At 42.2% G+C, this 23,139-nt stretch overlaps 1 long non-coding RNA gene across 1 annotated transcript in view; it reads left to right on the forward strand.

Annotated features, from left to right (window-relative positions):
• The first annotated feature begins 3,952 nt into the window (after positions 1-3,952).
• LOC109283166 (uncharacterized) overlaps positions 3,953-23,139 on the forward strand; it is a 197,242-nt gene continuing 178,055 nt past the window's right edge. Inside the window, exons 1-2 of the long non-coding RNA XR_002090247.2 lie at positions 3,953-4,214; positions 6,436-6,584. This is a non-coding gene — a long non-coding RNA (uncharacterized LOC109283166). The remainder of the gene's footprint in view (positions 4,215-6,435; positions 6,585-23,139) is intronic.

Below are 23,139 nucleotides of genomic sequence, written 5' to 3' on the forward strand. Positions count from 1 at the left end.
CTGAGCACCCACTTCATAGGAATGGACAAAGAACGCTGAAGATCAGCAAAACAATGCTCTGAGCTTGTGGTGTTGATCAACATGTGCTTTCAAATATCTAACTTGGATATCCAGTCTCAAGTGTTTGGGTTTTAGGGGAAGTTTTCCAAGTTCCCACAGCTCTGCTCTATCTCAGCTCATTGCTCCTAACCTTGTTTTCTCTTCCAGTGTATTTTTTTTATCAACTCTTCCCCCTTATTTCGCAGCCCACATGCTTTGCCAGCTGTCCCTGGATAATGTGAAGTGAAATGGTGTTAACTATATGAATCCAAAGCATCCCATCTAACCCTTGAAGAGTTCCTTTCACAAACTTTCTACACTGACACAAGCCGTCACCTAGGCAGGGGTATCGGAAGAGGCACATTAAAAGAAATGTTGTCAGAAAACTGACCAATCAAATGGAGCAAAAGCGGGGTGTATGGTTTTGATTGCAAGGCACCTTCTGTCAACAGCATGTTTCAGTTGGAAGGAGCTTTTGACACTCGTCAAGCTTCGGTTGCTTAATAGTCTCTTCTGTCAGAAGTAAATTGGGTTCCTAGTAAAACATTTTCTCTAAAACTGCATAAAAACTAATGACTGTGTCAAGCTATGAACATTGCCGAAAGCTACAGACTGCTAAGAGAATTGCTTTTTATTTGGAGTTTTGATATCATGATGCTGTCAAGGGCTTCAGATTGGCTGTTGGCAGAGAGGGCAATGAGTTCAGTGTGCATTTTATTAAAGGAAACTGCAATACCAGCATGTGGCTTTGCCCCCTGTGAATGTTAATTTTTAACAGCGATGCTTGTCCTGAAATTTTCCGACTAAAACTTTTATTTCATCAAGTTGCCAAATGTCCTTTAAAGTCGGGGAGAAGAGTTTAGATCAATGAGGTCAGATGCTTAGTAACCAGATGCTGTTTCTTTTTCCTTCTCAAACCCTGTGGTGATGGGAATAGGAGGAGAAACTTTTAAAAAGGAAAAGGGGGGAAACTAGAATGTCCTTCCCATTACAGAGATGGAAACTGAAAACTGTAATAGAGCTGTGAAAGTGGGGGAGGGAAAGGGAGGAGGGAATGGAAGATCTAGGGAACAAATGTTCACCCTTTCCCCTTTTCTCCACCCCACCCCCAGCAACTTGTGAAATCTGGATGGTTGCAAGGTAGCAGAACCTAGCTCTTCCTCTGTATGAGTGTGTTGAATTCAGAGGAATGTGTGCATCCCCTGCTGCTGGTGCTCATATTATGCTTACTGGGAATGTGGTAATATACCTAGATGTAAGGTTTTTGATTCAGTTCTACATGCTATCATCATAAGATGAAGAAATGTTGGCTATAACATGGATCAATAGCAAACTGGCAAGCAGCCTTAAGGGATCTGTTTTGGGCGCAAGGATATTTAATATCTTTTACAGACTTGGATGGAGGTCAAATGCTGATCAGATCTGCAAACGGTACAAAACTAGTAAGGATGGCAAACGCTAGCATAGGATAGTATTAAATTAGACAATTAGGCTATAGATGGGAGGAAATTCAACAGAAAAAGGTGAGGTGATGCACATAAAAAACATACATGAGTCTCTATGCATGGATTAATAACTGGCTCAACAGTAGTACAAGCTTGCATGAGTCACTAATGCAGTACTGTCATTGAGGGGGAAAAATGTAACTTTGGCTTATATTAACAGGAGTATTGTATACAAAACACAAGGGTGATAGTGCCACTCTGTGTAATGCTAGTTAGGTCTCTGGGGTGCAGAGTCCACTTTGAAGGTCCATATCTTAGGAAGGCCATAAAAACACAAGACAGGACCCTCATGGCTGGTGAAGATGAGGTGGTGTAACAAACTTCATGAGAAATGTCTTAAGGGACTGGGTTTGCTTCTTTGAAGGAAGGAAGGGATTGAGGGGGACATGATTGCAACCTTTCAAATGTTTAAGAAATGTGAAAGAAGAACGCCTTTTTTGCTGCAGAGTCAATGGGTTTAACCTGCAGCAAACCAGAATTAGATCAAGTCTCAGGGAAAAAACCCATCTGTTTGTAAGCCGATGGAATATGTTACTTAAAGCCACTGTAGAGTCTCTCACACTACAAGTTTTCAAAAAGATGATGGATGGTCTGGGATGGCTTAAGAATACCACATCCTGTACCTCTGCAAGGGCTTGGACTAGATAACTCCCATCACTGTGAAAGGGACCATGATTTTAACATTGTGATCAACAGTGGGGGCAAGACTCCTTAACTTCAGTGTGAGTTTACACTTTGACTCATGACCAATACTTAATGCATACCGCCTTAGTAAACAGACATCTGATTTTTAAGTTTGGAATGAGTCTTGCCCTTATTTAAGCAAATGGAGAGTAGGATGAAGGGCACAAGGAGCTGCAGACCTTTGTTTTCCATGAGCCAGCCACTGCTGCAGTCGCTTTAGCCCTACTTGGGGGAGGAAAAAATGGTGCTTGACCTTCTAGCTCAGCCGGCTGGATGAGTGGCATGGGGCTTGATCCAGCATAGGGTTGTTACACTGGACCTGGCGGCAGTGTGACCCGCACATGCTTGTGCAATCTGTCCCTTGGGGCTATGTTACCCGACCCTTGTGGCTTCCCATGGTTCTGCACATGTGGCAGTTGGGGGGTTGGTGGCAGCATTAATTCTTATGGCTCTGGATTTGGGAACCCTATAGACTGGGGGACACAACCCCACAGGCCAAAGGTAGAGTAACATTGGACTAGAGAAAAGAAGAGTAGAGGCAGAGGCATCACAGCACCTCCAGACCTCTAGGATTATTGAAGGCTGGCAGGTAAAACAGCCTTTCAGCCCATTCAGGTAGGAGAGAACTGTCTTGGCTATGCATACTGAGAATTCAGGAGCTTGTAGCATTCAAAGTCATGTATTGACAATTATCAGGAATGTCACTCCCTTAGACTTTTCTCTAAAGACTTCAGGTAATCCCTGGGGTATCATTTCATTTCTCCAGAAGCTCCCTTTGGGACAATACAGCCACCCATCCCCTCACCACATGGAACTGGCTGCAGTTTAACTTGCACCTTCTGGTCCATCATTAGTAAGCCTTTTAAAAAAGGAGGAAAATTACAACTAGCCTTCCTTAATTGATTTTTCTAGCCCAAGGCAGGTCTCCAGCCTGTATAATGTTCTTGACCTTCTTGTTGGCATATCACCTCCCTCTTCTATTTTTGAACAGGCAAAATATATGTTCATGTAAATGTGACTTTAGGGCTAAAACACAGGTGTAAATTTACTGGAGGCTTTATTAAAGGATGTAGGGTACAGGTGCCTTTTAAAGAAACCCAACTGGTGAGCAGACGCAATTAAAATAGAAACTCAGGCTCATGATCCTTCAGGCAGGTTAATTAACATCCCCAGTAAAGGTGGTGCCCTTGGAGAATCTTGCAGCTAGAGAAAGTTGCATAAACACAGACTTCTGTGTCTCTGGTTGGGGAACTGGCCATGCAAGTATTTTTGGATGGCATTTTTGCATCCAAGGTGACTTTGAAAATCATACACAACCAGATGAAGCAAGTGTGTATGAACAAAAGGGGTTAACAACTGTTCAGTTCTCCTTGCACTTTCTCTGCAAAGTTAAGCCCAGAGGCTCTTCTCTTTATGCATGTGTGTAACTACTGTTTGAGTGGGAAAAAATGAAAGGATTGCTTCTATAGTACATTGAGGGACACTCTGAAAATGACAGACCCAGAGAGAAGCACTTTTTCTGTCATTTTTCTCTGGTTCCTTTGCCGTTTGAGACTGAGCTCTATTTATAGGAAAAGCTTTCTGTTAAAGAATGGAGGCAAGCTCAGCTGTCAGAAGAGTCTAACATACAAACTTGTATGAGTTTCAGAATAAAATTATTCAAGCTAAACTCTGCCTGCCCTTCCTTGGAGTCTTTTTAATTTCAGGGCTACAAATGGGAGCTAGTCGTGTGATCTCAAGCTGTAAAGCAGGAAGGTGGTGTTCAGGGAAACATTTAACACATGGCTCTGATACCAGTATTACAGCCTTGAACTGCACTTGGATGCTGATGAGAAAGTCACTAATGTATAGCTAGAAGTTTTGCTCAGCAAAGCTTGCACTGCTAAACAAATAAGCAGATGCTGTTCAACAGTGGATTACAACAGTTTGCAAGTAAGGAGAGCTTCAACCCACTCATTTACAAGTGAGAAAAGACCACTAACTGGGGTAAGGTCCAAAAGAGAAAAATAACTATCTTTAGTTGAAACCATTTATGATTTGGCAAAAAATACTGTGTTTTGATAGAAATATTGAACTGGCTGTCCCTATAGTTGTGGTTAAAACACTAGATTGGGAGGTAGCAACATAGGCTTAATACCTGCTTTACCAGGGCTGATTTTTCTAATGAAAACATATATTCTGAATTGGCTGCCAAAGGGACATGAACTTCCTGCCATATTTGACGTCAGTATTTTAATTGTGTATTCTTGTACATGTACGTGCACTTGCATATTGATGGTTCCCTGTTGTTTTGTAATATATTTTCTATGCTCATTTTCATTCTTTTCTTGAATTAGAAAAATAAATTCTGGAAAGTTTTTCATGAAACACAATTGCTTGCTGTGTTCCGAGCTGGAGGTTGAAGAGTCATTTAGCCCATCCAGGTAATACACAGATAATTACAGGGAAAGTCACTCCGTTAGATTTCTAACAGCTTCCAGTAATCCAGGCGTATCATGTCACTTCTGAATCAAGCTCTATGGATGGCATATGCATCCAACAACTGGCAAAACTAAGTTGACTACTGAAAAATGATGCAAAACTCAACCTTCTCCCTTCTCTTCCACCCCACCTCTTACTCCCATATATTGAAAAAGATGCATCAGAATGACAATCCACCCAAGAGATTAGTTAGAAAGGGTTGAACAATAAATCTCACATTACCTTTCCTCCTGGTATCTTGGAGGATACAGGGAAACACTCAAGTGTGACCTTATCAATACATATTGGTTAGAGCCTGCCTCCTCTTAAATTTATATGAAAGCCATTTGAACTGGAGGATGTGGAGATGAAGCTATCCATTACCCAGCAGCAGGGGGACTTATGCACAATTACTTTTGTAATCAGTGGACTAGGATTTTTGCCTTTGATCTCATGAAACAATACCCTACCTGAAGGCTTGAACTTCATTTGTGACAATGATCTTGACTACTTCCTTGGTTTCAGTCCAGGTTGTTAAGAACACATGAAATCTTATCAAGCAGTGCACAGCCTAGTTTGAATCCCAATGAATCTCTTCAAGCCACAGTAAATGTTCATATGCCCTTTGTCTATTTTGGCAGGATTGGAAAGAGACTTGGCAGGACTTTTGGCACAAATATGTTTAAGATATTAAAGTCATAATGTGATCAAGCAGCTAGTAATGAAGTACATGCAAGTATTTCATTACTAGCAGCCAAACTTGCATCTTCTATGCACTTTAACTGCAGTCCCCATACAGTGCTCTCTATCATTTTTTAACCATGAATAAAAAACTACTGGCCAAAGAGCCCTTCGGCTTCTATTAAATGCAACCATATTCATCTTGCATGTGCTGCCTGAATTACCCCAGGCACAACAGAAGAGTTTAACATAAATAGCTGGAAATCTTTATGTTAGGAAGCTATGTATATGTTGATTTCAGGTTCCTTTCACCTGTGTGTTACACAAGTGTGTAATGAACATTCAGGCAAGGTTCTTGGTTAGCTGTAAAACCTTTCATTAAACCAACTGAGTATTCAGTTGGTCTAATGAAAGCTATTACAGCTAACCATGGACCTTGCCTGGCTATGTCCGTAAACCAACATGGCTACAGCCAAATACTCAGTAACTTCCTTCCAGGGCCCTTCTACCTTAGGCCAGTAGTTAGGGCACTTGCCAAAGGGGTGGGAGACCCAGATCCACTCCTCCTCTTTTTTTTTTTTTAACCCAGAAAGGGTTCACCTCCCCACTCCCCCCAAAACCCAGACCTTTTGAGCTTCACTGTGTGGCATGCATGCTTATTCTCCCTAATTAGATTTTACTCCTATGGAGTTTAGTCTCTATTTGTAGCAAGGGTGAAGCCAGATTCACTTGTGTCACTCTCTCATATTTGTGTGTGTTATGACATTTTTATGGAAATATGCTTTTGTAATGTCATGATGTAACCAGAAGATAATCTAGTGAGTTATTTAGCACACACTGAAAGGCATTGTCTGCCTGTGATGGGACTAAATCAACTCCACAATAAAGAGGCATCTGAGGGAAATGGCCCTCCAGTGAGAGAGGCTCCAGGTATCCTAAAGGGACAAGAACCCTCTGGACAATTCTGGTCACTCATGACAATCCTGTTCCTGGTGGGAAGTCATCGTGCTGCTGGGGAGTGATTGAGGCATTCAGCTGTGGGCTGTGCTTTGTCTTTGAATCCCAGGTTTTGGAGTGTCGAGGTCCCCAGTGAACCAGGTCTGGTAGAATCAGCATAAAGGCCAGTCTCTAAGGACTCTGACAAGGACTCCCATGGATGTCGGGGGTAGCCAGATGAGAGGATAAGAAACTTTTCTGGTGTTGCTGTTCTGTCTGGTATGTAATAAGTCCTTCTGTTGTCTGTCTCCTTACTGACTGTCTGTGGAAAGGGGAATTTATGGGCATGGCATATTCCAAGCTAACTCTCTGTATGGAGAGGGAGACCTATAAATTCTCTTAAACCAGAAAGGAGGGGCCGATATTCTCTCCTATGTCTGCCAGGTTTGGTATAAGGGCAGTGGACCTGAGGTCTAGTGGGGTAGGGAGCTATCCCAGGGCAACCTCAGTCTGTTCCTTGGGGTGAGTGGAGAGAAACTCTAGGTTTTGGGGGTCTCCCCCCTAGATAAGTTTATGACACCTGCTTTCTGGCAAAGTGTTCAACTCACCAGACTATAGTAGCATTACCAGCACAACTTTTACTTCTGTGGCAGCTGGTCCACTGGGCATCCAAAAAATGAAATGTTGTGAGGCTGAGAGGAGAGCAAGCCAGAAGTGTGGCTTGGTTAGATTGGAACGTTTTATCCAATGAGCATTAAATTCAAAAACACCACTGAAGAAAAAGGAATAGTAATTTGGGGTGCATTTGTAGTCAAGTTTCTTCCCATACCCTGAGGTTTCCCACAGCCTTTTTCCAGATTCCCTCTCATGCCACTGGTTGTGAATCCAAATAGTGGAAGTTCTTTAGGGAGAACACAGGATCTGGTTTCCTATTTAATTTTTAGGGGACATCCTAAAGCTCTCATTAGCTGAATGTCTAGGTCTAGGGCACTCCCTAGGATTTACTAGGAATACACAAGACTCCTATTTGGAAGGATCTCTATACAGCCACTGATCCATTCCCTAATCTATTGATGATTGTTAGGGGACCAAAACAGCTATGCGGCTTCAACGAAGTGGGCAATGATGCTGAATTTCTTTTATCCTGGATGTTAGTACTGAAATTATGTCCTTGCTACTGCTGCAGATACTACACAACAGCATATGGAGATAACTGAGGTAGGTTGGAGTCTGAGAAGCAGTTCAGGCCCTGAGTGTTGCACAGATTCATTTACATGCTACCCTGAAATGTAAATTAATCCAAGACTAATGACAGAAACTCTGGAAGTAGCAGGTAGGACCAAATCAATGCTAGTGCCGTTTTTAATTCTTGTAGAATAGACCCAGGGATGAGTTTAGTTGTACAAATGTATGTATTATAAGTAGCTTCCTTTGAAATTATGGTGGGGAGCTGCTTTTAACAGAAGCAGAAAGAAAGTAAGACCCAGAATGAGAAAGCATGAAATGCTGAGAAACGCACATTTTCAAAGTAATATAGTCATTGTATTCAAGTTTTAGGATTCAGTTCTGCATGATTCTGAGCCACCCTTTTGTCTGATTGAAGTGAATTGCCAAGAACTATAGGACTCCTTCATGATTACAGTATAAGGTGTGCTTATTGCACACAAAAAAAATCTGGCAGTACTTGAAATACCCTCCTCGGAAAAAAAGATTATTGGAATCATTTGCATGGTATGAATTATACTGGTAACACATTCACTGTTTGTTCAGAATTGTGGCTGACAAGGCATTTTTTTGCTTCAGTTTGTGATAACGATAGACACATTTAAATTCATGTCTCTCTCTCTCTCTCTCTCTCTCGAGAAATCAGATTTTTGAGAAAGCAGATCTATATAAACCATCATCATAAATATTCACAAGGTCTACTCTTGGAATCCTTTCTTGAATGAGTAGCCTCAAGGACTGTATGTGTTGGGTCAGGTCATAGTGGAAGTCAGGGCAAGTGTTTCATTGAATTGTAGTCTAGACCCTTGTATATATTAGCTTTTGATCTTAAAATGGGCTCTGTGAAAACTGTTATATCAGTGTTTTTAGCTTGTTTGCTGAATGAGATCTCACTGCAAGGTTTCAGTAGTGGGGAAAAATGGTAATGACTTTCCCTTACTCTATATCAAAATATGCACCAAGAGAATTCAATAAAGCTACACTTAAACAGAAATATTGTAACGGCAATATTAGCTCAAGCAAACACAAATTTTATATCAGACACTGATCTAGAATAAAGAGACTTCAGATCCTATTCCTGCTATTAAACATCAGCATAATAGGGACCCACATAAATGCTACCAAATACCTTTAGTCAGCATCTCTGCCATATAAGGAAAATGAGTATATGACCATGATTGCAAGTGGTAGAACAGTATTCTGGAATGCTACATTTGGGATCTAGCTAGCTGCCTACAGGGTTTTTCCATGCTGCAATTGATTAAAACGTTTCCTTTCTACTATACACATCATCAAAGGTATTAAGACATCAATACATCATTGAAAATTCCAAACTCTAAGCACCATATTTACCCGAATTCGAGATGACTTCTAATTTTAAGACAATGCACCAATAATTAGATTCTATGCATGGGGAGTTATAAATGCAGTGTTAAAATCTTTCCATGTATTGAGTCTAACTAGTGGAAGGCTTTCTTAAATTTGTCCCCCTCCACTCCACACCCCACTCTATTGTTGTGGTGGGGAAGGTGGCAGTGGAGTGAGAGGGTCCAGACCCCTACCCCACTCTGTGCCTGCCACCTGCCCCTCTGTGCTGCCCTCACCCGCTCTGGCCACCTGTGCCTGCTCTCCCCAACCCACCTCCCTTTGGTTACCTTCTGTTGCAGCTCTGCCCCAGCTCTGGGATAGTCAGCAGTAACGGTGGCCCTGGCCCAACCCCAGCCAGGCCAAGTCAGGGCTAGAGGGTTTGGAGGAGCAGAAGGTAAAAGGAGGAGGGAGCAGCTCTGAAGGTAAAAGAGGGAGACGGAGGGAGGCTGCATGGTCTCCCCAGGGCTCCCTCGCCTGTAAGCTCTCTCTCCTGCCACACAGGCCATCCCAGCTAAGGACAGGTGGCAGCTCAGCTCTGGCTTCAGCATAGAGCCACCATCTTCCCTAGGCCCATACTCATATCCAAGATGACCCCCCCACCACGGTAACTAGGGAGGAGAATGGAAGAATCTCATCCTGAATTCAAGTAAATACAGTATGTTTCTATTTTACATTAGAGACCATTAGGCAGAAAAGTTAAGGCCATGACAGTACAGTTGATCTAATAAAAGATATCACCAAAAAAAATCCTTGCTTTACACAGAAAGAGGACAGTAAAAAAAGGGTGCAATTTATCTTTTTTATAATACAAGTCAGCATGAGTAAATTAGACTTCAGAGCTACTAAGAGTTTAAAGTTTAGGAAATTCTGTTCCAGCACTTTATTCATTCCACATTTTGAATAAGGCAGTGATTTAAAACAAAATACCATATCATACTCCACCCTGGAAGTGGGCAAGCTTGTTTTGTTTTTGGCTGATCCTACAAAAAAAAAACAAAACAGAAAATTCTCTTCAGAAAATCCTCCATATCAACTGGAAAGACAGAAGAATGAATGCCAGTATTCTGGCTCAAGTAAATGCCACCAGTATTGAATCCATGTTAAATTATGGCACCAGCTCTGTTGGACAGGGACTGTCACAAGAATCTCTGACAACCAGCTCCCAAAACAGGTCCTATACTCCAAAATCTCCAAAGGTCACCCCTCTAGAGGTAGGCAAAAGAAGAGATTAAAGGACACCTTGGAGACCAATATGAAAAAAAAAGTATGGTATTATCATCAATACCTGGGGGATTCAAGCACTGAATCATTCCCAGTGCCACCATGATGTATGACAAAGTATTGATTGATTTGAGCTAACTTGCTTCTCTGTGGAAGCAGATGGATGAAAGAGACAAAAGGAGAGAATTGTGACCTGATATCACCAGGGTCTACTCCTTCCTTCTGGAACTATTTGCCTTGTCTACAGTCAAGCATGCAAATCTCAGATCAGCCTCCTCAGCCATTTACAGACTCATCAATGACTTCCTTATTTAAGATTGTCATCCTCATCTTGAGGGGCTGCTGACAATGACTCTGACAAACATCAAAACATTCTTATTAAAACATCCCTATAAAATCTGTTAGATGCTGCTCTTAATCAAGATGATGCAACTGCTGTGAGGATCTTCTAATTTACCCGACTTGAGTGTATACAAAGGCTTTTCCAAATGCTTCCAGACCTGAATGAGTAACTTAAATGCTGAGACTGTGCTAGGCAAGTTGCTTGCTGAGTAAGACTGTTTATGCAGTTGTGGCCGTTGGCTGAGAGCAAACAGCAGTAACAAGTAGGGTCGCACCTGGGCTGTATTCCCCATCTGCCATGTAGCATGGAAGAGTAAGTTGCATTACTTGAATGTGGAGAGGGAATGAGACAGATGACATAACTGGACAAGGATATTGTGACTGGGTTCTACTATGGAGGAACATATGCTGAGATTAGATGAAGAATGAAGTTGGAAAACAGTGGGGAGAGAAGAGGGGATTCGCCAATCTCTTCCTCAGGAGCTAATGAAGAAGGCTCAGGAGAATTTGAGGAAACCGAGACAAAGAATCAAGTATAAGAAAAAATATGACTGGGGCAAGAAGGTACGGGAAGGAGTGTAGATAATAACTTTGTGGGTAATGAGCAGAAGTGTTTCCAGCAGAGTAGACTGTCCTCCAGATCTTAGTATTCATGATTCCTGAGTCTTTATATTCCTCCATGGTTGGATGTCCATGAAACCCATTAGCCAAATGCATGTCTTGGCCCTTTCTGTTGATGGCAGACTACTATATCTTTGAGTTCCTTTCTTGGCTCAAATGCAGATATCTCTGTAGTGGTTTTAAAAACTCCATCCCCATCTGTGATGCTTGGGCATTGGTAAGTTGCCACATGGATGGGAGGGGTGTGTGTGTGGGGGGTGCATTTGTGGGTGTAGAATGCATACAATACTAAAGCAACTTTAAGGCTACCAAGTCAAGCACTCAACAATTAAACAATGCCAGGTAGCTATGTTGCTCATATGCTATAACTGCATTATGACATAATCTGGTAGACTTTTTCATATGGTTCATGAGAAGGTAAAGATCTTGTCCCCTCAGGCATGAATCAATGCATGCCCCACTTTCAGTATCTCCTGAAACTATTAAAAATCCAAACGTCATAGTTTCATAGTTGGTTGGGACCTGAGCAGATTATGAAGTCCGACCCTCTGCCATGGCAGGAAAGAATGCTTTAGGTGTATGTTTTAGGAAAGGTGATTTATCTAGCCTCCTTTTGAAGACCTCCAGGGTAGGAGCAAGCACCACTTCCCTTGGAAGTTGGTTCCAGATCCTGGCCGCCCTGACTGTGAAGTAGTGCTTTCTGATGCCTAGCCTGGACCTACTGTCAGTCAACTTGTGGCCATTATTCCTAGTTACTCCTTGTAGAGCTCAGGGGAACAGGGACTCTTCCATTCCCTGCTGGTCCCTCCGGTAAGTTGATAGACAGCCACCAGATCCCCTCTGTCTTCTCTTGGGACCTGAACCTGTTCAGCCTCCATGTAGCCTCTCCTTGTAAGGTCTGCCCTGCTGCCCCCTGACCATGTGAGTGGTCCTCCTTTGGACCCTCTTGATGCTGTCCACATCCCTCCTGAAGTGCGGCACCCAGAACTGGATGCAGTACTGCAACTGTGGCATGACCAATGTCGCATAGAGGGGGAGGATCACTTCCTTAGACCTGCTCGTGATGCATCTATGGATGCATGACAAGATGCGGTTGGCCTTCCTGACCACGTCCTCACATTGACAGCCCATGTTCACCTTGGAATCAATAATGATTCCAAAATCCTTTTCTGCCTCTGTGCTGATGAGAAGGGAGCTCCCTAGCCTATAGATATGCTGCTGTTTTTTTCTCCTTAGGTGCAGTACCTTGCACTTAGTATTGAATCCTGCCCTATATTCATCCGCCCACCCCTGTAACCTGTCCAGATCTAGTTATAGCCTGTCCCTCCCTTCTAGCATGCAGATCCCCACACCTTAGTGTCATCCATGAATTTGAACAAGGTGCTTTTCACCCCCCCATCCAAGTCACTGATGAAGATGTTAAACAATGCAGGCCCATGGACCAAACCCTGGGGGACCCTACTGCCCATGTCCCTCTAGGTCAAAAATGACCCATCTACCACCACTCTCTGGGTGTGGCCCTCCAGCCAATTTGTGACCCATCTGACTGTGTAGGCATTGATGCCACAGTCGCCTAATTTTTTAATGAGAATGAGGTGAGAGACAGTGTCGAAGGCCTTCCTAAAGTCCAGAAAGACTACATCCACCACGACACCTGCATCCAAGGATTTTGTGGCCTGGTCGTAGAAGGCCACCAGGTTGGTCTGACAGGACCTACCCCTAATGAACCCATGTTGGTTGCCCCTAAGCATAATCTCCCCTGCTGGTCCCTCACAGATGCGCTTCTGGATAATTTTCTCAAAGAGCTTCCCCAGGACCGAGGTATGACTAAAGGGCCTATAGTTTCCCATGTCCTCCTTCCTCCCCATTTTGAAAATGGGGACCACATTGGCTCTTTTCCAGTCCTCTGGCACCTTGCCAGAGCACCGTGAGTGCTTGTAAAGCTGTGCCAGGGGTCCTGCAATGACCTCTGCCAATTCCCTCAGCACCCTGAGGTGGAGATCATCTAGACCTGGTGACTTGAACATGTCCAGCCCCACCAGAAGTTCCCTAACTAGGTCCTGTCTGACCCTAGGCCTGGCAGTGCCTCTCCTGATTCCATCTGGAATCCCGGTGGGGGAGATGTCCCAGTCCCTGCTCATAAAAATGGAGGCAAAGAATTTGTTAGAAATTTTTGTGCTTTCATTTTACTCCCTATGTATTTAAAAAAGGACTTCTTGTTATCTTTGATCCTGGTCACTAGTCCTAGTTCTCTCTCTGCCTTAGCCTTCCTAACAGCTTTATATTTTTATAAACAGGTTTCCTAACTTGGCTTTATAGATATATATATTTTTTTCTTTGCAGGCCTTGGCATAATATAGTGTCAAAGGATTTCACATTTTGCAATGCTCACAGAATTATGAGCCAGATTATTGGCTATAAATCAGTATAGCTTTAAGACTTAAAGTGTAACTGTACTGGTATGCTAGCTAAGGATCTGGCCTGTTGTGTACGAGAGCATTACTATAGAGGAACAACTGGAAGTTCAAGAATCTTTTTGGGAAGAGCTGTTGTGAAGACAGCCTTTTTCCTTGTGTCTTGTCCCTTCTGGGTTTTGACTTTTCAAGGTTCTCTATCAAGTTAGTGAACATCCTTGCTTTAGACCACTAGTTTGATTTCTGCCAGGCTGACATTATCTCTGATAGTTACTAGAACCATCATTGTGCTCCAAACCAAGCTAGCGTTTTTACTAAGGGGCACTTGAAAGGTATGTTTAATATTCATGGAGGCATAGTTGAGTTAGCTTGAAACTAGCCAACTTGGCTGGCAGTAATGACATAGCCTCAGCAGTAGAGATTAGCACAGACTATTTACCCGGGGTTTTATAACCTGTACAGGATTGCATGCTAAAGTGATTATGCCATAATACCATATTCTGAGCTGGAATGTATGCCATTTGAACAACTGACTTCAAAGACAAAAAGAACCCACTTCCTGAGGGGAAACAAACCATTGAATTTCCCACTGACTCTGTGGTAACTTCACCTTACTCCTTTAGCCTTGGCAACTTCATCTTTTCTGTCCTTTATACATGGATGTGAAGTTGCTGGAAGTGTCCTTTGTTGTGGGGAGAAGAGAGAAATGTGTGTGTAAGAACTGTTAAAATTATGGAAGTGTGTGTGTGACCAACAGAGATAAATGGTAGGCAGATTAGGGAAAGGCCAAGGGTGAAATGGGATATTTTTTATTTATTTATTTATCTTTCCCCTTTCTCTACTTTCTTGCTTTAAATAGGGAATGTGAAACAAAGTAAATGTAAAGTGTCTACACCTTTCTACCCTTCCTGCACCTCCAGAAATTTTGAAGAATCTGACTCAACCCTTGTGTGGGAGGAATTCATAGAAAATACTGAATAAGAGCAATATTCATTTCTTTCAATTTTTCATAATATATGGATGTGCTTTATCAACAGCTCTACTGCATTTCAGTTCAATCATTATCAAATTAAGCATCCATTAAGTTTCACCAAGAGTTCCTTGTCAAACTGGGCCCATATGGGAAGGGACTTGAAGGGAGAGGTTTCAGAGGAAGCAGAAGAGTTGTTGGCATATGGGAGAGGCTTGCTAGCTGTTTTTGTTTATCTATGAATGAAAAAGCAGATTTGTTTCTGTACATGCATGCCTGCTGCTGTCTTTAATAAGCAAAAATCTGAATAGTTGCATAAACAGTTCATTATCAGTCTTGTACATGCTATGCATAGTTTACTGGGAAAGCTTTAAAATATATATAATTTTCAGTGCACCTCCTTATTGGTCTTGTTAAAGCTAAAATTGTAAAACTGTGATCTAGATGCATATCTGCTAGTCAAGAATTGTAAAGCATAAGCTAAAAACTCAGGTCAATTTTCTAAGTAATAAAAATATGTATTTCTAGGTAAGTCTTGAAATAAAATTTGAAGCAAGTAAAGAGAAAAACAAAATGAAAGCAGAAAAAATCTCTTTTTAAGGTTCTGAGGTCTGTTTGTCTGTCCTAGGCTCATTTACATGTTATTCAGGGTGGAAGCTGCCTTTGCTTTCCAGAATGCAACCCTTTCACCATTTATATAAGGTAGTAGGCAAATGTGCTAGGACAGGCACTATGAATAAAGGATTTTGCCCATTGAAAATCTTGACTTTTTGTAGTTAGATTGTGTACAGGCTCCTCCTTGAGGAGCTGGGAATTATTACATGGCAGAATTCAGATGTGTTCCTCAAGTAATTATGCATTTTAACTAATAACGGTAAAACAAATGTCTGTGTTCAGCAGGATTCTCCTGTTGCCAAGGAAAAGTCTGAATTCTGTCCTCCTAGCCTGCAGTGCTAAACAACTTCATCACTCTCATACACTTCCCTTACTCTAGAAAAGGCACTCAGCTCAGATGCCAGAAAAGCAGACACCCATTTTTTGTTAAGAATTGGAAGAATTCAACATTTTGAATTAAGGGCTCAAAATCTTGCAGGGTGATAAAAGCGCTGCGATTTTTCAAGTGTACTTCAAAATGCATCTAATTGAAAATGTTATAGAAGAGGCAGTGGGAATAACCTTTTCTCCTGTCACTTGCTGAGGATACTCTTGTGTAAGGAAACTGAAAATATGCAACTGCCTCTTCGGGTGAAGTAACGTGTTACACTTAAGAATATACTGAAATTATGGGAAAAAAAGTGGTGTTGAAGCTCGAACATGTTGTGAGCAATTGCACGCTAAAGGTCATGCCATTTCTTGCCTGAACAGCTGTAACTTGCCTTCAAGGGCTGGCAAGTAGGGGCATGGCTAGAAGCTAGGGCACCTGGGCTCTATCCTTGCTGTGGTGGAGGAAGGGGTGGGTTGGGAGCAGCGCATCCTAGGATGCTGGAGGACTTCAAATTACTTGTTTTATCTCTGTGGAGCAGACTAAAGTTACCCTAACATGAGAGAGGTAGCATGGCCCAGAGTTAACCCTTGCCTTAAGTGGCATAATTCTGAGATGTTCAGAGGGCACTTAGCAGAGTTAACAAGCTTTAATGTGTGGATGCTCATGTCTTAAGTGCAGTTAGTTTGCTTTTAAATGTAACGTGTATCTTCACCTTACTCCTCTAGCCTTGGCATCTTCCTCTGCAGGGCATAAGCTGTGTACTTGTGTCCCACTAAGGAACAAACAGGATGGGGTAGAGGGGAAGATGACTAGGGCACAATAAGCTATTTGGCATTGCCAATTGTTTGTGATGTATAGCTTGCTCTTTAGCAGCTTTTAGTGAGAAAATTGGAGCTGTAACAACCTCCTGAGAAGCCCCTGTTTCTGCTAAACTCAACCAAATGGAAATGGAGATGCAGCAGAGAATGTAGTTCTCCACCTCAAATTACTCATTATTTTAGTGAGGATTTCCTAATGCAGAAACTGAAGGGAACAGAGTACCTTCAAGTACTTTAAGAAAACTTCAAATACATAAATAATGACCAACCCCATGTATTTTGTATTTCCATGAACCGAAAAAAAACTCCAAAGTGTTTTGCAGCAAGCTTGGAGTGTCCTGCCAACTCCTTAAAATTATCAAAACAAAGCAAGAGGCCCCAGTGCTATGAAATACCCTCCCGCTCCTAATACAACCCAGATTTTATGACCTAATACAGCATTCATTTAAAAAAGAATAGCCTTTGAAGAGAGGGCTTGAATAATAAGCTGATGTACGGGGGTGCTGGTATCTGATTATACTTAGCTGCATGATACAAAGGATATTTCAGAACCCAGAAGACTTTTATGAAAGCCTGAGAGCCTCCACCACCACCTTTATCATATCAAGGAGAATTTAGTGCTAGTGTCTCTGACATCTCCATAGTACATAACTGGTTACACCAGAAAAATAAGCATGTGAGATGCTGACAAAGAGTGGGCTGGGAGACAGTAAATGGACCTAGGACCATGGATGAGTTGAGTCAAAAGTGTTGCTAGTTTTAAAGTATCAAAACAAAACCTAGGGCCTTTGTGGACATTTCTATCGACTTCTTCTTACAAGTATTTTTGAATCATTGTCTAGAATGTAACGTCAAATATACTTGCCATAAAACTCTACAGGCCCATTCAAAACTCTTACGAAATTGGAGCTCATTCACCATTAAATTTAAATAGTAACTTATTAAATGTCAGCCCAATCGGTCTATATTCTTCCTTATTAAATTGTGTGGGACTTTTGAAAGGGATTGTTCTTGCAGTTTTCTGTTACCCAAGCTCACGTCAGATAATTCAAGAGAGCCAAAACGTATCACTCAAAATGCTTATGGTAGGGGAAAGTTGGACATTATGGCAAAAGACATATTGTGATGACTTTACTTAGGTTGTGCTGCCATCTTGTTGCTGTGTGTCTGGCTTAAATAGCTTGAAAGGGTTGCCTGGCAGAAATAGTCACTGAAAATCAAAATTTAAAATGATTAGACTGTGTGGAAAGCTCTTATAAGAGTGTTTGTGTCAGAAATTTGACTCAAGTTGTTCAGCCATTTGGAATAAACAATATTATATGACCAATATCAAGGCAAGAGTTTGGATTTTACTGCTTAGAAATAGGTGATAAAACTCATGTTCTACTCTGATGGAAGAGGAAAAAGGTGAATATGTTTACAGGTCAGAAAATGAGGCAAAATTAATCAATTCTGAATAAAAAATCCATAACCCATCACATAAATGGTCAATATTTGCTTTATGCAAGTGTTTTTAGACTTAACAAAAGATTTTATCCTGGGTTTATTAGGATGTTTTTTATTGGCTAGTAGTGTGTATTTAGTGAACTGGTCAAATGATTTAATCTTCTAAGCTTCTGATGTGCACATCTGCTGCTTTAATACAGAAAAGCTTTTATCTTGGCAAGGCTTCAGGTCACCTTGGAGGGAAGAAACACTGATTAAAGCCTAGTAATGCCTATGAAAAACTTATTGACTCTGACGTGTGTTTTGTTTTTTATCTAGTTTTTGGTATTATAGAGTCGTGCCATAGCTTCTGGCAATGAAGGGGTTAGCTTCATTACCTCCAGCCACATCTAGCTGTGGTTCAAGGGAGCAATGTGTGGGGGAGTTAAAAAATACTAAAATGTCAAGCCTCCCTCAGCCTTTAGCAAGTTTGTTACAGTAGTGTATTGGTTACAATGACATTTTAGAAGACAAATCACAATTTTAAGTGGCACTGCTTTGTAATATACCCCCACACTGCTTTAATGCAAAAGAAAAGAAAAAGACAGAAATGATTACCTTCTAGGGAAAAAAAATCCAAATAACTAAGGAAAATAACACGGGAGAGAGAGAAATCTAGTTGCCATGACATCAACCAACCGATTAAATTGCAGATACTGTAGAATTATCTGAATAGGGATATCAAACACAAGTCTTTAACATCTAGACACACTTCATATTTACACCATGGTAAATAATGGAGCAGAGAGATAATGGAAACAACTGCCTGAATCCAGATGAGAATTGGGAGAAAGTTGCACAGAGAGGTAAAATAACAGCAAAAATATCCTGGGTTAAGTAACATGGATGCAAACGTAAGGTGCCTACAGTTATGTTAGGGTAGCCATTTGCTGAATGCAGCCTGGTGCATGTTCTCTCTCTTCCTTCTTCCCTCATCTCTCTAAGACTCCTGTGCTTTCTCAGGGCTGGGACCAAAAATCAGCAGACTGATGTGTTCCTCTAAGGTTGGGACCAACAGAGCCTGTTCCAGACTCTGGCGTCATCCCAGGGCTGGGACTAACAACAGACTGTTGGTCCCAGCCCTGGGACTGCACTAGAGTTGGTTCCAGATACTGGGGCAGTCCTGGGGCTGGTCCTGACAAGCAACTGGCTTGTAGTTGGTTGCAACCCCAGGATGTCATCAGTGTCTTGAGCTGGCTCTGATTACCCTGCCACACTGTCAATTTAAGATGCAATGGAAACCAAACATAAGAATACATCACTTTTTGTGTGGCTGGATTCCCATTTTGTTGTGCTATTACTTCCTTGAACTTGTGGCAGGTTTACTATTTATAGCATAATTAACAGGTTCATTGCATCTTAATTGCAATGTTTGCCAGGGGCCTAGTTTGTCTGTTTTCTCTGCATCACTTTGTAATTCAGATTAGGTACAAAATTGACTGGTGCAATCCTAATATGCATCCAGAACTTCGTTTAATAACATTAATAGATGCATAGATTGTTAGGGACTAGAAGGGACCTTGCAAGATCCTCGGGTCCAGCCCCCTGCACTAGACAGGAAAGACAACTGGGGTCAGGTGACCCAAGCAAGGTGACCATCCAGTCTCCTCTTGAAGATTTCCAGGGTAGGTGATTGCACCACCTCTGGAGGGAGTTTATTCCACAGTCTGGAAACCCTGCCTGTGAAGAAGTTTTTCTTAGAGTTGAGCCTGAAGCCGTCTTCCAGGAGCTTGTGGCCATGACTCCTTGTTTTCCCCAAGGGTGCCCTGGTGAACAGTCATTCACTAAGCTTTTGAAGTATTCCCCTGATGTAGTGGTAAGCTGCTACTAAGTCCTCTCTCAGCTTTCTCTTTTTTAGGCTGAAGAGTTCTCAAGTCCCTCAGCCCCCCTCATATGGTCTGCCTTGCACGTCTCTGATCATATGAGTGGCTCTTCTCAGGACTCTCAAGTTTTTCCACGTCCTTGTTGAAGTGCGGCTCCCAGAACTGGATTTAGTACTCCAGTCAAGGTCTCACTAGTGCAGAATACAATGGAAAAATCACTTCCTTGGTTTTATATGAGATACATTGGTTGATGCATGCTAGAGTATTGTTTGTCCTGCTGGCTACAATATTGCACTGACGGCTCTTGTTCATACAATGGTTGATTATTACCCGTAGGTCCCTTACAGTCATGGTGCTAGTCATATTGGTGCCATCTAGTCTGTATGTATGTTGGGGAATCATTTGCTCTCAGAAGGAGCACTTTACACTTCTCAGTGTTGAGCTTCATCTAGTCTTGATTTGCCCAACTCTCCAGCCTGTCGAGGTCTGCCTGAATCTGCAACCTATCTTCAGGTGTGACCATGCTCCCCCATAGCTTGGTGTCATCCATGAACTTGACCAATGAGCTCTTCACCTCCACATCCAAATCATTGATAAAGACGTTGAAAAGCACTGGAACAAGCACAGACCCCTGAGGGACACCGCTGGCCACTTCTCACCAGGATGACATAGATCTGTTCATGAGAAATCTCTGGGTCCTACCTCACAGCCAGTTCCCTACCCACTTAACTGTTGTGCAGTTACACTCACAATCTTCCAATTTTCCTATGAGGATATCATGGGATATTAAATTAAAGACCTTTTGGAAGTCTAGGTATATAATGTTGATGTCCTCTCCCACATCCAGGTGGTGAAATACCTGGTTATAGAAGGAGATGAGATTGGTAAAATGAGACCTGCCCACAATGAAGCCATGCTGGCTATCGTTCAGAATCCTACCCTCTGTGAGTGTATCGCACAACTCCTTGATGAGTTTTTCTAGGATTTTCCCTGGGATAGAAGTTAGGCTGATTGGTCTATAGTTGCCTGGGTCCTCCCTCTTCCCCTTCTTGAAGATGGGCACAACATTGGCCCTCTTTCAACTCTCAGGGATCTCCTCTGAGTGCCATGAGTTTTGGAAAAGCTTCACCAGGGGTCCTACAATAACCTCGGCCAGCTCCCTCAGTACTCTTGGGTGGAGTTAATCTTGTTCTGCTGACATAAATTTCTATCTTTTCTAATTGAACATTGTTTCAGTGTTGAGGCAGAGTGGGATTAGTTAGGTGATTATATGATGTGAACAGTCTGAATGTCTTTCTTATGGTTCATTTGACTTTTCCTAAAAAGACAAAAGACCACCTACACCCCAACACATGACAGTGTGTATAAAGTACAGAGGATGATGGTTTTTCTTTAGCTTGCATGTCAATCATCAGTGACTTTCAGTTCCTCCCTAAAAATGATGACCATCTCAACCAAGTCTTGGGGGACTAGTCTGTCCTTGTGTAGTCCTCCAACTTCAAATGATATAGCCCTAGCAGCAGACTGTAACACTAATTCTCACCAAGCCACTAGGCTTTGCTTCAGACTCGGATGCCTGTTTGGCCCCCTCATCAACACACCACAATATCACTGGACCAAGCAACAGTAATTATAACATCTGGAATTCCTTCATGTGCTCCTCCACCAACATTTTGTACACCAACCCTGCTTATAATGCCTCCCTGCTTCCTACACTGGTCAGCCAGGGCAATGGTTTACATGGGCACAGATTCAACAGCAATGGAAAAAGTATGCAAAAGCTGGTGGTAGAGCACCTTAACCTTCCACCACAATTCTAGAGTAGCTGTCTGCAAACTAAAAAAAACTTTAAAAAAAACCTACTTCAATATGAAACTGCAGAACAAGAAATAATCCACTGCCTGACTTTTATTTACTGTGGTCTCAACAGGGCCTACAAAACCTTATTCTACTACCTGCATTAGCTGTTTATTCCAGTGTCCTTTCAGGATTTAACTGCCTTGTTCATTTCCATTGGTCAAATTGATCCACTTGTTACCCCTCCTCTTCCCTGTCCCTTTTCCTTTTCCGTCTTATGATCCATTCATAGTATCTGATAGAGATAGTTGTTGCTTGTGAAAGCTTGCGCTTCTGATTCAGTTAGTCTCCAAGGCACCATCCTGCCTAGCTTCTTTCTTATCAACAGTGACATGCAAATGCAATTGACCCTGTATCTTTTCATCTTGACTTTGGTATTCCATGCAATCAAAACCTGTGCTTGCCTAGAACTTCACTGAACAAACTACCCATATAACAAATGACAGGTTAATGTCTACAATGCAGTGGTCTGATGTTAAAGCTGTTGAGTTTTTTTGAGCTCTGTATGTAGAGGCTTGGTGAGATTCTAGAACAGCTTTCCAATAGGACTAGTGAAGTGGGGGGTCTTATGTGGAATAATTGCCTGAAACAACAAAGAAATGGACTCTACAGCTAACTAGGGTCCCTGCCAATCCAAAGTCCAGTACATCCTTGAGTTCCTAGTCAAAGGAAATCTAAGCCTTTTTTTTTTTCAGTGAATAGCAGTCTTGTAGTCTCTTTTTGTGTTGTCCCAATTTATATGGTTGCTGTGACCTTGCAAGATGGCAATTTGGGAAGCAGTGCCATCAGATGATTTTGTTCAGGATCCTGACAAAAGGAAGAAAGGAGAGCAGCATAATATGGTCCCTGGACTTCAGGAAAGCAGACTTTGACTCCCTCAGGGAACCGATGGGCAGAATCTCCTGGGAAGCCAGTATGAGAGGGAAAGGAGTCCAGGAGAGCTGGTTGTATTTTAAACAAACCTTACTGTGGGCACAAGAACAAATCTTCCTGTAGTGAAGGAAGAATGGCAAGTACAGCAGCTGACCAGCTTAACTTAGCAGAGAGCACTTCAGTGAGCTTTAGCACAAGCAAGAATCTTACAAGAAGTGGAAGCTTGAACAGATGACTAGGGAGGAATATAAGAATATTGCTTGGGCATGCAGAGATAAAACCAGGAAGGCCGAAGTGCAATTGGAGTTGGAGCTAGCAAGGGAGGTGAAGGGTAACAGGAAGGATTTCTACAAATATGTTAGCAACATAAGGAAGGTCAGGGAAAGTGTGGGTCCCTTACTGAATGGGGGAGGTAACCTAGTGACAGACGATGAGGAAAAAGCTGAAGTATTCAATGCCTTTTTTACCTCGGACTTCACAGGCAAGGTCAGCTCCCAGACTACTGCACCAGGCAGCACAGTTTTGGGAGAAGCTGAGCAGCCCTCAGTGGTGAAAAGACAGGTTTAGAAAAGCTGGACATATACACGTTCATGGGGCCAAATACAATGCATCCAAGGGTACTGGGGGCATTGGCTGATGTGATTCCAGAGCCTCTGGCCATTATCTTTGAAAATTTGAGGCCATCAGTGGAAGTCCTGGGCAATTGGAAAACAGAAAATATAATGCCTGTCTTTAAGAAAGGGAAGAAGGAGGATCCATGGAACTACAGACCAGTTAGCATCACCTCAGTCCTCAGAAAAATCATGGAGCATATCCTCAAGGAATCCATGTGT

This window comes from Alligator mississippiensis, chromosome 4 (genome assembly GCF_030867095.1).
Source record: "Alligator mississippiensis isolate rAllMis1 chromosome 4, rAllMis1, whole genome shotgun sequence".
NCBI lineage: Eukaryota > Metazoa > Chordata > Crocodylia > Alligatoridae > Alligator > Alligator mississippiensis.